Source organism: Triticum aestivum, chromosome 4D (genome assembly GCF_018294505.1).
Source record: "Triticum aestivum cultivar Chinese Spring chromosome 4D, IWGSC CS RefSeq v2.1, whole genome shotgun sequence".
Lineage (NCBI taxonomy): Eukaryota > Viridiplantae > Streptophyta > Magnoliopsida > Poales > Poaceae > Triticum > Triticum aestivum.
In genome coordinates, this window is record NC_057805.1 from 18235127 (window position 1) to 18248303 (window position 13177).

Below are 13177 nucleotides of genomic sequence, written 5' to 3' on the forward strand. Positions count from 1 at the left end.
GTCACAATCAAAATGTGAAAGGGTGAAAATATTGGAAGGTAAAATAGCAATTAGAATACCATATCAAACCCTATACAAAATTGCATTTTCTACATGCGTAGATGAAATTTGAAGCAAATGAAGTAGTTGGTCATGTTCTTGGTTGTCTATGATTCATTCTTCCTCTCTCCACTTCCATGTCTGCCTTTAATGGAAGATTTTCTTTTTAGATATCCGAAACTTAGCCTCTCTGGCTCATACCTTTACTCGTAGTGTTTTCCTAGAAAATGGACGGATTCAAGACAACGATGTCAAACTAAACTTACCAGCTATATATCCAAGCAAACTACTTTGGCACCCATCCCTCTAACTAATAGCCCATATGGAGAAGCTTCCACACCCTCTTTACTGGTCTTTTAGCCAAGATTATAGTCATCATCAATAACAGTTGGACAACACCCCCCCCCCTCCATCGTTGTGAAGGAAATATGCCCTAGAGGCAATAATGAAGTTGTTATTTTATATTTCCTTATTCATGATAAAGGTTTATTATTCATGCTAGAATTGTATTGATCAGAAACTTAAATGCACGTGTGAATACATAAACAAACACCGTGTCCCTAGTAAGACTCTACTAGACTAGCTCATTGATCAAAAGATGGTTAAGGTTTCGTAACCATGGACATGTGTTGTCATTTGATAATGGGATCACATCATTTGGAGAATGATGTGATGGCCAAGACCCATCCGTTAGCTTCGCATAATGATCGTTCAGTTTTATTGCTATTGCTTTCTTCATGTCAAATACATATTCCTTCGACTATGAGATTATGCAAGTCCCGGATACCGGAGGAATACCTTGTGTGCTATCAAATGTCACAACGTAACTGGGTGATTATATATATGCTCTACTGGTATCTCTGAAGGTGTTTGTTGAGTTCGCAAAGATCGAGATTAGGATTTGTCACTCTGAGTATCGGAGAGGTATCTCTGGGCCCTGTCGGTAATACACATCATAAGCTTGCAAGCAAACGACTAAGGAGTTAGTCACGAGGTGATGTATTACGGAACGACTAAAGGGACTTGCCAACAACGAGATTGAACTAGGTATGAAGATGCCGACGATCGAATCTCGGGCAAGTAACATACCGATAGACAAAGGGAATTATGTATGTTGTCATAATGGTTTGACCAATAAAGATCTTCGTAGAATATGTAGGAACCAATATGGGCATCCAGGTTCCGCTATTGGTTGTTGACTGTAGAGGTGTCTCGGTCATGTCTACATAGTTCTCGAACCCGTAGAGTCCGCACGCTTAACGTTCTATGACGATATAGTATTATATGAGTTATGTGATTTGGTGACTAAATGTTGTTCGGAGTCCTGTATGAGATTGCAGACATGACGAGGAGTCACGAAATGGTCGAGAGGTAAAGATTGATATATAGGACGATGGTATTCGGACACCGGAACTGTTTTGGGGGTTACCGGGTACTTATCGGGTCATCGGAAGGGGTTCCGGGCACCCCTGGCAAAAGATATGGGGCTTGTGGGCCAAGAGGGGAAACGCACCAGCCACAAGGGGCTGGTGCGCCCCCCATATGGGCCGGCCTAAGGAGGAGAAGGAAAGGGGAGAAGGGAAAGGAAAGTGTGGCTTATGATTCCCACTTCCTTCCCTCCCCCCCTATTCCCTTCCCCCTCGGTTATATATGGCAGGGGGGCGGCTTGGGAGGGACTCCAAGTAGGATTCCTCCTACTTGGGCGCCTCCTATGGCTGCTTCTCCCTCCCTCCCACACACACACACACACACACACACATATATATATGTGTGTGTGTGTGTGTGTGTGTGGGAAGGGGGCGCCTAGCACACCCCAGATCAATGGTTAGCCGTGTGCGGCGCCGCCTCCACCGTTTACACCCGGTCATATTTTCATAGTGCTTAGGCGAAGCCCTACGGAGATCACTTCACCATCACCGTCACCATGCCGTCGTGCTTACAGAACTCATCTACTACCTTGATGTCTTGCTGGATCAAGAAGGCGAGGAACGTCACCGAGCTGAACGTGTGCAGAACGCGGTGCTGTGTGTTCGGTACTTGATCGGTTGAAGCGCGAAGAAGTTCGACTACATTAACCGCGTTATGAAACGCTTCTGCTTACGGTCTACGAGGGTACGTAGACACACTCTTCCCCTCGTTGCTATGCATCTCCATTGCGTGTGCATAGAAAATTTTTGTTTTCCATGCAACGATTCCCAACACGTCGGCCAGTACCCTCAGTCTACTACTACGTACATCTTGTGCTCATGCACTCTTACATCTTTGGCATTCACCACTCTTTGTGTGCTCCTGCATGACTGCAACCACGCCTCTCCACTATCATTCATGTTGAGCTGACATCATGCAACACCACATTAGTGTCGCTCTTGTTGCATCCTGATGTCCTCAACTTGTGGCACCTGCGGGTTTTTTGTCTCCCTTGCTTCTCATGGTATGTTCATACTTTCTTGTGCGAGCTTCCACCCCACGATAACACTTTCACCCCCATGATGTGGGGGGACTTTGGCCAGTCCGTTGCAAGCAATTTCTCTCCCTTTACCATAGTTAGCCCGTCTTTGCAGCACACTTACTTCACCACCAACACATTCCTCCCTCATGTGCGTGCACCTATTACAGCATGATTTCATGGTGCGACTCTTCTTCGCCTCCCCACACACATTTGCTAAGGCTGTGTTTGGTTGGACTTTTTAGCCAACTTCTGGCTTTTCAAAGATATAAGCTAGCCAAAGGGTGAAAATGAGAAGCAGAAGTTGTAAAAGTTGCAACTTCCTCATAGTGCAATTGTCGCAGCTGGTGTACCCCCAACTTCAACTTGGCATTTTTAGCTGTCCCCTGATAGTTGTGTGGTATTTACCCACCTTTGCCACTGGTAAGTGGAAAACCTTTCGATCTTTTCTCTCCCGGCGAACGTAAGCCCACCACGACGACATGAGAGGGCCTCGTCCCCGTCTCTTTCCACTCATCCAGAGCGCGAGCAGCAGACGCAAGTGCTGCCGCCTACCCTCCACCTCGGCGACGCCTCCTGCGTCCGCCGCCACGCTGGACCCTCCTCTGCCCCGCCTCAAGCGCCTCCCTCGGAGCAGTCGTTACCCATCCCAGCAACGCCGTCACTCCCCGAAGCCGCCGCTCCCGCCCAACAGCACCGCCGCGGCATCTACGCCGGCGCCGCCTACCACGTCGCCGCCACGCCTGACCCCCTCTACCCCACCTCGAGCGCCTCTCTGGATTAGCCATCCCCCATTCTAGCAGGGTCGTCGCACCCATAGTCGCCGCTCCTGCACAGCAACGCCGCCCCGGGAGCTACGCCGGTAGGTAGCAACATCCTTCCTCCTCCCTCCATCTTCCCTCATCCCCCTCCCTCCCTCCTCCCTCCTCCCTCCCTCCATCATCTTATGCTTGTTCAGTACATGGTATGGAGTATGCTTGCAAGGTGTTTGTGAGAATGCCTATAGGAAGAATAGTGTTTGTTCTGTAATGTTGTGTCGATGCAAGAGGGAGATGTGTGTACAGAATGGTTAGTTGGCATGTGATTGATTGTTACGGAGTAGATTGTACATTGATGCCGTATTTTCACATGAGGGCAGGAGCAAAACATGCTCATAGCCTTGTTGTAAAATCTGGCGATCTATGTAACGACAACACGAGAGTTTGTGAAGCATTGCATATAAAGTATGTTCTCATGTTTGTATATACATATAGAGCACAACATTTTAAAAATGAAAATTTTCTTCCTGAAATAGTAATTTATATGTAAATTAACTTGCATATTAGTGTTTTACAGTCGATTAGCATATAAACAGTCTCTCTGGCTCTTGGGGGCATTACAGACAACTCACAGTCAAATCTACAGTTTCACAGTTGTTTCAACCAAACAGCTTCCATCTTTTCAACAGCTGAAAGTTCCCAGCAGCTTTCTCACACTCGCAACAGCTTTTTCAGAATCTACAGCTCAACCAAACATAGCCTAAGTGTGCTACCAGGGGGACCAGCTAACATCACCTTCGTTGAGGCTCTATAGGATGTCAGCTCTATCGCCTCCCTCCAGGTACATAAACTGTAACCACGACCATCCTTCTAAGTGTTCAGAAAATCTGCAAGGCCAAAGTTTTCAAGGATAATCACCACCTTGCCGTCACTGAAATGTTGTCGTGACATCAAGTATGGACTAGCGACGTTCGTGCTCTGTGTGCAAATGCATTTTCAAGATTAGGATCAAATCTCCGCAATATGTCCATTATCCCTTAGCGTCCCATCCGGTGTAATATGTAAAACTGTGATCTAGCCATAGTTTTCTGATAACATGGCCTAATCGGATTTGGTTCATGTGGCGTTCTGAATGCTTGGCCTTTAAAAAAATTAACCTCCGCTTAGATGCGCGTATTAAGAAAAGAAAATGTATTATAAAAAACTACTATATATTAACATGTTTGTATGAAGTACCGCATCCTTTGGATACTAACCTTATATTAGCAAAACCATGGGTGTTTGGTGATTGTAGTGTTTTTAATTCTATTCACTTTTTCATTTTGCATGCTCATACATAAAATAGTCGTTGTGAGTACACATAACACACTTAATTCATAAGAGTCTGTAAGCACCAATAACTTTACTAGTTTACTAATTGATTGAATATAAGCTTACATATCAATTTTGGTTCTAACATGAGTTTACATGAGTGTATTATTTGGGAGTTACAAAGGTAACATATACATGATTCTAAAAGAAACTAGTTAACATATGAATGTTGTAGATCATATCAAGATAACGTTCTTGCATATGGATCACCCACAAAAAATTCTTGCATATGAAAGTAAGCAAGCTCTCCAGGAAAGAAAGGTGTGTGACCTACACAAAACGGCCGGGTCGGAAAAAATGGAGCAAGTGTTTCTCTTCTTTTAAAAATAAATAAATAAGAGAGAGCTTTGGAGTAAACTTTTTAGAACTCAACAAATCCCCAAGAGAACGGTTCATAAAACTTTAGTAATAATTGATTCCAAACACAAAACTATATTTTCTAAATAGTGGTGTTCTAAGAAAACTTCAAAAATTATATCTTTGTGCATGTAGTTTACGTTACAAGCCATCTTTTGTGATGCCCTAACCTCTAGCACAACTACACTAGCCAGTGGTTGCCGACAAGAAATGAAGATTATGGAACTGGTACTCGATTAATTTATGATCTACACCAAATCAAAATATGCTTTGACTTGCCCTACATAGTACTAGCTAACCCTACTTATTTCATACAATCTTTGTACTCCACTATGAAACATATGTAGTATTTCAATCATAAGCTTTTACCACTAGATTCTACATCTTTTCTCTTTGTGGAGAAAAAGTTGAAAATTGGATTCTAGAGTAATGCAAAATATTTTAAACTATCGTACAAGGAGATATTTCTTGAACCGCCGTACATGCAGCTCTTACTTGCAAAGTTGCGAGTTGTTGCAACCATCAAATGGCAAACAACAATGCTAAGTGAAGACCCCCAAAAAATGTATCAAAAAGTAAAACTCAACAAAAAAGATGGTGTGTTGATTCGTCGATGACGTCGTATGTTTTAGCCTGAAGTACTTTTTTCCCTCTTATCTTTTGCGGGTGGTCGAAGCGGGTATTTCGCTTACTAGATAATACCCCGCACGTTGTTACATGATTCAATGGTATTTGGTTATATGCAACATGACTAATTTGAGTAATAGCCACTAATAGGGAAAACCCTAGTAGTAGCGCGGGTTTTGAGGCTATCAGCAGCGTGGGCAGCCGCGCTACCAATAAGGCGCTACAGCTAACTGTTAGTAGTAGCGCGGTCTGTACCCGCGCTACTACTATTGACTATATCAGCAGCGCTTTTCCGGAACGCGCTACTATTAATTAGTTGTAGCGATTTCCTAGCCCCACGCTACTGCTATATCTTTCATCATTTCCCCCAGGCTTCCTACCCCGTTTCAGCTTCAATAAACTGCAATTTCCAGATGCTAGGTACTACTAGATATCAATTTCATAAAGCATTATAGGTACTAGGTAGTACTCTCTCGGTTCCAAATTACTCGTCGTGGTTTTAGTTCAAATTTGAACTAAAACCACAAGGAGTAATTTGGAATGGAGGGAGTACTAGATAAAAATTTCATATATACTCAACATGCATCATCAAGCAGTAGTAGGTGATATCGACGACGATCATCATATGTAGTTCTAGATGATATCGACGACGATCATCATATGTAGTTCTACATGATATCGACGACGATCATCATATGTAGTTCTACATGATATAGCCACACACACATATGTAGTTCTAGATGATATCGACGACGATCATCATCCTCAAGCCTGGGCGGTGGGTGTTCCTGATAGTAATTAGGATGGCCTGTCCAACACGAAGATTCTTGCCAACGAGGAATCTCTTCCACCCAACCGAGTTTAAGTGTGTGCGACCGTCTGTGTCCATGCGGTAAGTACAGGTGGTGACGGAGCCCCTTACGGTAAGGCGTAGTCCAGCTGAGCCTTCTGCATCAGGCTCGGTACCACAACTCACAGATAGGTTCTTTGGCAATTTCTGAATAAGAAAAACATATCGATTAATAAATAGCCTCGCACATACTCTTGCAAATATATTTCTATTAAGTCTAGATTTCTACACTATCAAAAGACACAGTACTACACATTTGTACTAATTAATCATGAATTCTACTAATAAGTATATATGGATTATCTACACTATTAATAGTTCCTTGGATTCTACACTAATAAGCATGTGATCAGACTCCACACTAAAGCATATCATCGACTAGATTCCACAAAGCATATCATTGGACTCTACACTAAGCATATCATTGGATTCACTAAGCATATCATCGGATAATTTGCATTTGTAAGTATAACAATAAAGCATATATATATATCATCAAATTACTACAGTCAGTATAACATACCATTTCATGCCGATCGACCATGGTACTTGTCAGGCGGGTCACGAATGGCACCCCGACAAAGTCATCACGTGGCGGAATTATGTCCCATAGGTTGCACACCTCCTCCTCGCTCAGCCTCATTCTTTGAGCTACGATGGCTTCATGAAGTGGGTTCTCATCATCTTCATCGAGTGGGTCCTCATTATCTTCATCATCTTCGTCATCTTCATCATCTTCATCATCTTCGTCATCTTCATCATCTTCATCATCTTCCACCAGGTTGAGATAAATGACAGCCAGCTTGGGTCTTTCTGCTCTGAAGGAGAAGCTGATCAACTCACCACCAGTAAGACGCATGCGGGCGAGGAAACGGGCCCATCCATCTCCTCCAATCTGTGACATATTGCATCCTTTCTCGACCTCCATAGTGTACGGCCCCCCAGGAGCCTCAAATGTCACAGTGTCTCCTGTCAGCTTGTTCAATTTCAACCTCACATTGCATGGGACGATCTGTGTAAAAAAAGCAAAATGACACAATGCAGTAATGCCAACACTAAAATAAAATGGTTGTTACATTTCATCTAATTTCTTACCGCCGCATGATGAAAACTCGGCTGGAAGTAGATGTCGAACAGCTTGCCAGTTGCAAGGCTGCTAGCGCACCTTGACTTGCACAGTCGACATAGTGGCGGTGGTGGTGGCGCCATTTTCCTAAAGCAATATGAGCAAAGGATTAACGATCCACTTCACAAATATCTACCAAATCAGGGTACCACCTACCAAGACATTTCATCTAATTTGGCCCCTATTGCCTAAGATAATTGATTAAAAAAACAAGTGGCAAATTTAACTAAATTGGCACCTACATTTTCCCAAAAAATAACTTATTACAAAAAAATAAAAGCATCTACCTATCCATGTACAGAAAAATAACAATAAAATGGTGCATACTAAATCAACTAAATCAACTAGCCTACTAAATCCACTAGCATACCAAATCAACTAATCAAAATGTTCTAAATCAACTAAATCAACTAGCCTACTAAATCAACTAAATCAAAATGTTCTAAATCAACTAAATCATATCAACTAAATCAAAATGTTGCATATGAACTAGCCTACTAAATCAAAATGTAGCAGGGAGGAGGGAGAAGAGAGTAGGACGGAGGAGGAAGGCGGAGCGAGGAGGGGCCGGCCGGCGGCGAGTGGAGGGAGGACGGATGAGGAAGGCGGAGCGAGGAGGGGCCGGCCAGCGGCGAGTGGAGGGAGGACGGAGGAGGAGGCCGGTACCGAGTCTAGCGAGGAGGAGGAGGTGACGACGGCGCAGAGGGAGGAGGGGCGACGGGGGAGGACCGGCGCGGGGGGTTGAGGGGGAGATCCAGTGAGTGTGAGTGGATCGGATAGAGAGGAGAGTGGGGGTGGGAGATGGAATGGCTTAGCAGTAGCGCGCTATAGAGAAAGGCACTACTACTAAACTACCTAGCAGTAGCGCCTTTCACAAAGAACACGCTACTGCTATGTGTCAGCATGTAAAAATAGACATCAAAAATACATTGATCATCAACGATCTTTTTGTGTACAATCTGATTTGTCAATATGAGTCCTCACCGGTTTAGGAACCGGTGAAGACTCATATTGCGGCCACAAATTCTACACATAGAGTTCAGTGAAGACCAAGTGCTTGTCAAAGTTTGAGAAGTAACATATTTAAGGTGGTAGAAACTCTCTTCACAGAGCGAGGCGGGACTAAATTTTTGTAGTAAACTTAGCAGTAGCGCTTATTGGTGAAATGCGCTGCTGCTATGATCAGTAGTAGTAGCGCTCTTCGTGCTAACGCGCTGCTGCTAGAACTAGCCTCGCGACGGCGTCGTGGGAATTATAGCAGTAGCGCGTCTTAGAGCGGGCGCGCTACTGCTATATTTATTTCAGTAGCGACTTGTTTCCGCGCGCTACTGCTACGTAGCAGCAGCGCCTTATTTTAAAGCGCGCTGCTGGTAAGATTCTATGTATAGGCTTTTCCCTTGTAGTGAGCATGCGAACTACAAAAATTTATCAAATATAAATAGCACAATAGAATGAAAAAAAAATCTCAATGCATGTCTGCATATTGAGACAAGCCTTTTTCTATGCATAGTCGTGTTTAGTTTTTTTCCCACTCATATTTCATGGTGAAATGGCATAGCTTTCATGTTAACATAGAAATAAACCAGTAAGACTATTTCCCACCTCCTGATCTGCCTCGTTTCCTGTGGCCATGGAGGCGCGATGGATTTCGACCCTTGCCGGTGGGGGAGGGGGCTCCTGCTACATTCTAGTTGTTTCTTTAAGTTTCTTTACACTACTAGGGAAAACCTTATACACAGAATCTTAGCAGCAGCGCGGCACAAAAAGAGGCGCTGCTGCTAATTAGTAGCAGCGCGGTTAGGGAAAGCGCGCTACTAATGTAAATTTAGCAGTAGCGCGTGATGTTTAAACCGCGCTGCTACAAAAATCCACCGACAGTACACAACGACCTAAGTTTACCAGCAACGCGGCATCAAGAAGCGCGCTACTGCTAATGCCATAGTAGTAGCGCGCTTTTTAGTCATGTCGCTGCTGCTAATTTTGAAATTGTCCACACGGTTGGCCCATTTAGCAGTAGCGCGTGATAGGAAAGCGCGTTGCTGCTACGCTCTTAGCAGTAGCGCGTTTTTGCTCCCGCGCTACTCCTAAGACGCAGCACCCACCACCTTTTTCCACCTTCCCCCTCCCCATCTCCTCTCCTCCCTTTCCCCTACCTCCCACATCCTCCCTCTCTCACTCTTCTTCTTCCTCAATACTTATCCCCCCATTACTCTCCCTCTTCTACCTACCTTTCTCTCTCTTCATTACTCCTAGCTAACTACACCACCTCCATTAATGCATCTCCTTTCTTTTTTTCCTTCCCCCTCCACTAGTTGAAGTTGTCTCCTCCCAAATTAGCTAGCTAGGTAGATGTAGCATTTAGTTAAGTGACCTATTTGTCCCCTAACTAGATCTTTCTTTGTCAAGAAGAGCTTTATGCACTTTTGATCTCCCTACATCATCATCCACACCGTGTGCTCGATCTCGAGATAGAGGTGATTAAAATTTCATGCTTTTGCAAAATGGAAATATATGTTGTGTGTGATATGATAATTGGGAAATATGATGGAAATTGTGTGTGTGGCATGAGTTGACGCCAAATTGTGCTTTTGAGTTCCTATGTTTTGCCAAAATGTCGATTTATTTCCGTTTCGGTGAATTCCGGGCAAACTCTAGATCTATATATGTCCTATTTTTAGGGAAGGTCATGCCGAATTTTTGTATGACTTTGATGCATGCACGCATTTTTATAATCAATTTGTTTATTACTACCGTGCAGGTGTTCATGATGGTTAGTGGAACGATGGTGGACAGGTGGTTACGGTCGGCGGTGCAGGACATGAAAGAAAATAACCTGGCAGAGGTTTTATGTCCGTGTCCAAGATGCAAAGGAATAGTTTGGCTCGACCCCTATGACGAAGGTCGTGTCGAAGCGCACCTGCTCATGACTGGTTTCATGGATGGCTATACTCGGTGGATAATTGAAGATGAGGATGATGATGTTGAGGACGCCAATGGGGCAGCCAATGACAACACTGGGCAAGACGAAGAGATGATCGATAAAGGCGGCGGGGAAGAGGCCGGACATGGCGGCAGAGAAGGGGCCGGACATGGCGGAGGAGAAGGGGCTGGACATGTCGGCGGAGAGAACGTGGACTCCACGCAGCAGAGTTCGTCGGTACTAAGTTCAATCGTGCGGGACCCTCATGTTCAAGCACTGCTTCGCAAGGAGACGAGTACTGAGAGAGCTGCTTCTAGAGAGGAGGCTAAGCTGGAGCAACTGGTGGTAGACTCGAACACTCCATTGTATGATGGTTGCAATCCTGAGGTGACCCGCTTGAGTTTCACGCTCCAACTCCTGAAGACGAAGGCTAAAAACAAATGGACCGACACTAGCCTCGATGAGCATCTCAAGTACCTAAAGGATGTTCTTCCCGTGGGGAATCTATGTCCTACTAGTGTTGATGAGGCCAAGAAGATCGTGTGCCCTATTGATCTGCCGCATGTTAGATACCATGCATGCATCAACGATTGCATAATTTATCGGAAGGAGCACGCGGAAAAAACAAGTTGTCCGGTGTGCAATGCTTCTCGATACAAGAAAGCCGGGAAGAAATGTCCCTAGAAAGTTGTATGGTACTTACCGATCACTCCCCGTCTCCAGCGGTATTTTGTAGATCCCAAGGAAGCAAAGCTAATGAGCTGGCACACGGAGAGGAAGAAGCCTGGCGATGGAGATGATCCGAAGCTGAGACACGTCAAGGATGGAAGCCAGTGGAGAGCGTTGAACAGCTTCTATCGGTATTTTGAATGTGATGCGAGGAACATCGTGCTCGGCGCGTGTACCAATGGCATGAATCCGTTTGGCAACCAGAGCACCAACCATAGCACATGGCCCGTGTTTGTATGGATGTACAACCTCCCCCTGGTTGTGCATGAAGTCGAAGTACATTCACATGAGCATGCTTATTCAAGGGCCGAAACAACCAGGAAATATATTAATTTGTATCTGGGGCTACTTCAAGAGGAGTTAGACACTTTATGGAAAACACCGGCCAAGACATGGGACGCCAGCAAAGGCGAGTATTTCTACATGAGAGCCGCGCTGATCACGATGGTGCACGATTATCTCGGTTACGGATATGTCGTAGGCCAGGTGTGCCATGGATATTGCGGATGCACGTGGTGCATGGATGATACGACGTCTCAGCAGCTAACGTCAAGGAAAGATGGCGGGTCTGGGAAAATCGTGTACATGGGGCATCGAAGATGGCTCGACCAGGACGACCCATGGAGAAACCGTGGAGATCTATTCAATGGTCACGCTTAGCATTGAGGACCTCCACGTAAGCGGAGCGATGCCGAAATCGATGAGCTGTTGAAAAACTGGAAGGAGTGCCCCGCGCCGGGAAAGACAATGAAAAAGGCACCAGAGCCGCTGCTGAAGGTATGGAAGATGAGGTCTGTGTTCTGGGACTTGGAGTACTGGCACAAACTCGATACACCTCATTGCCTTGATCAAATGCACATTTGTAAGAATGTCCTTGAGAGTTTGCTCGTGACACTGATGAACATGCCGGATAAGACCAAGGATGGGCCGAAGGCAAGAAAAGACTTGCAAGATTTGAAAATCAGGGGAGATCTGCACATGCCGCCCCGTAAACAGTCAGACGAGACAGAGACGGAGACAGAGGCGCGGGATAAGAAGGGCAAGAAAATAAAGAAAGAGGATTATTGCCCCCCTTCTTGCTTCACCTTAAGTCAGGCTGAGATCGATCAATTCTTTAAGTGCCTTACCGGAGTCAAAGTTAGTTCCGGTTACTGTGGTGAGATAAGCAGATACCTAGACACGGACAAGAAAAGGTTCAGCGGGATGAAGTCCCATGACTGTCATGTGATGATGACGCAGATACTACCTGTTGCCCTTAGAGGGATAATGGACAAGCACGTCTGTGACATGCTTATTGGTCTCTGCAACTTTTTCGACGTCATCTCTCGAAAGTCGATCAGTCTGAAGCAGCTCCGAAGGCTACAGGAAGAGATCGTTGTGATACTGAATGAGCTTGAGATGTACTTCCCGCCCGCATTCTTTGACGTGATGGTGCATCTGTGTGTCCATATTGTGGATGACATAATAGACTTGGGGCCGTCATTTCTGCACAACATGATGCCGTTTGAGAGGATGAATGGGATCATCAAAGGATTCGTTCGTAACATGTCCCGTCCGGATGGAAGCATCGTCCAGGGCTATCTGACACAAGAGTGCATCTCTTTCTGCGAGAATTTTCTATATGGCGCAGACCAGCCGCCTGATGTTAGTGTTGGTTTGCCCATTAACAAGCACGATGGGAGGCTCGAAGGAGAAGGTCACTCCAATGGTCGCAGGGAACTGCACGTGGCATACTCGGATCGACGCAGCGACTTTGACATAGCAAACTTGGTAGTGCTACAACACCTAGACGAGGTAGATCCTTTCGTGGCACTGCACAAAGAAATTATCGCAAAGAAGTATCGTGACCGAGGGGTATGCATGACGGACGCCGAAGTTACTAGAGAGCACAACTCCACTTTCCTGCATTGGTTCAAAGAGCATATTATTGCTAATCCCGCGGAGGAGGGCTCTA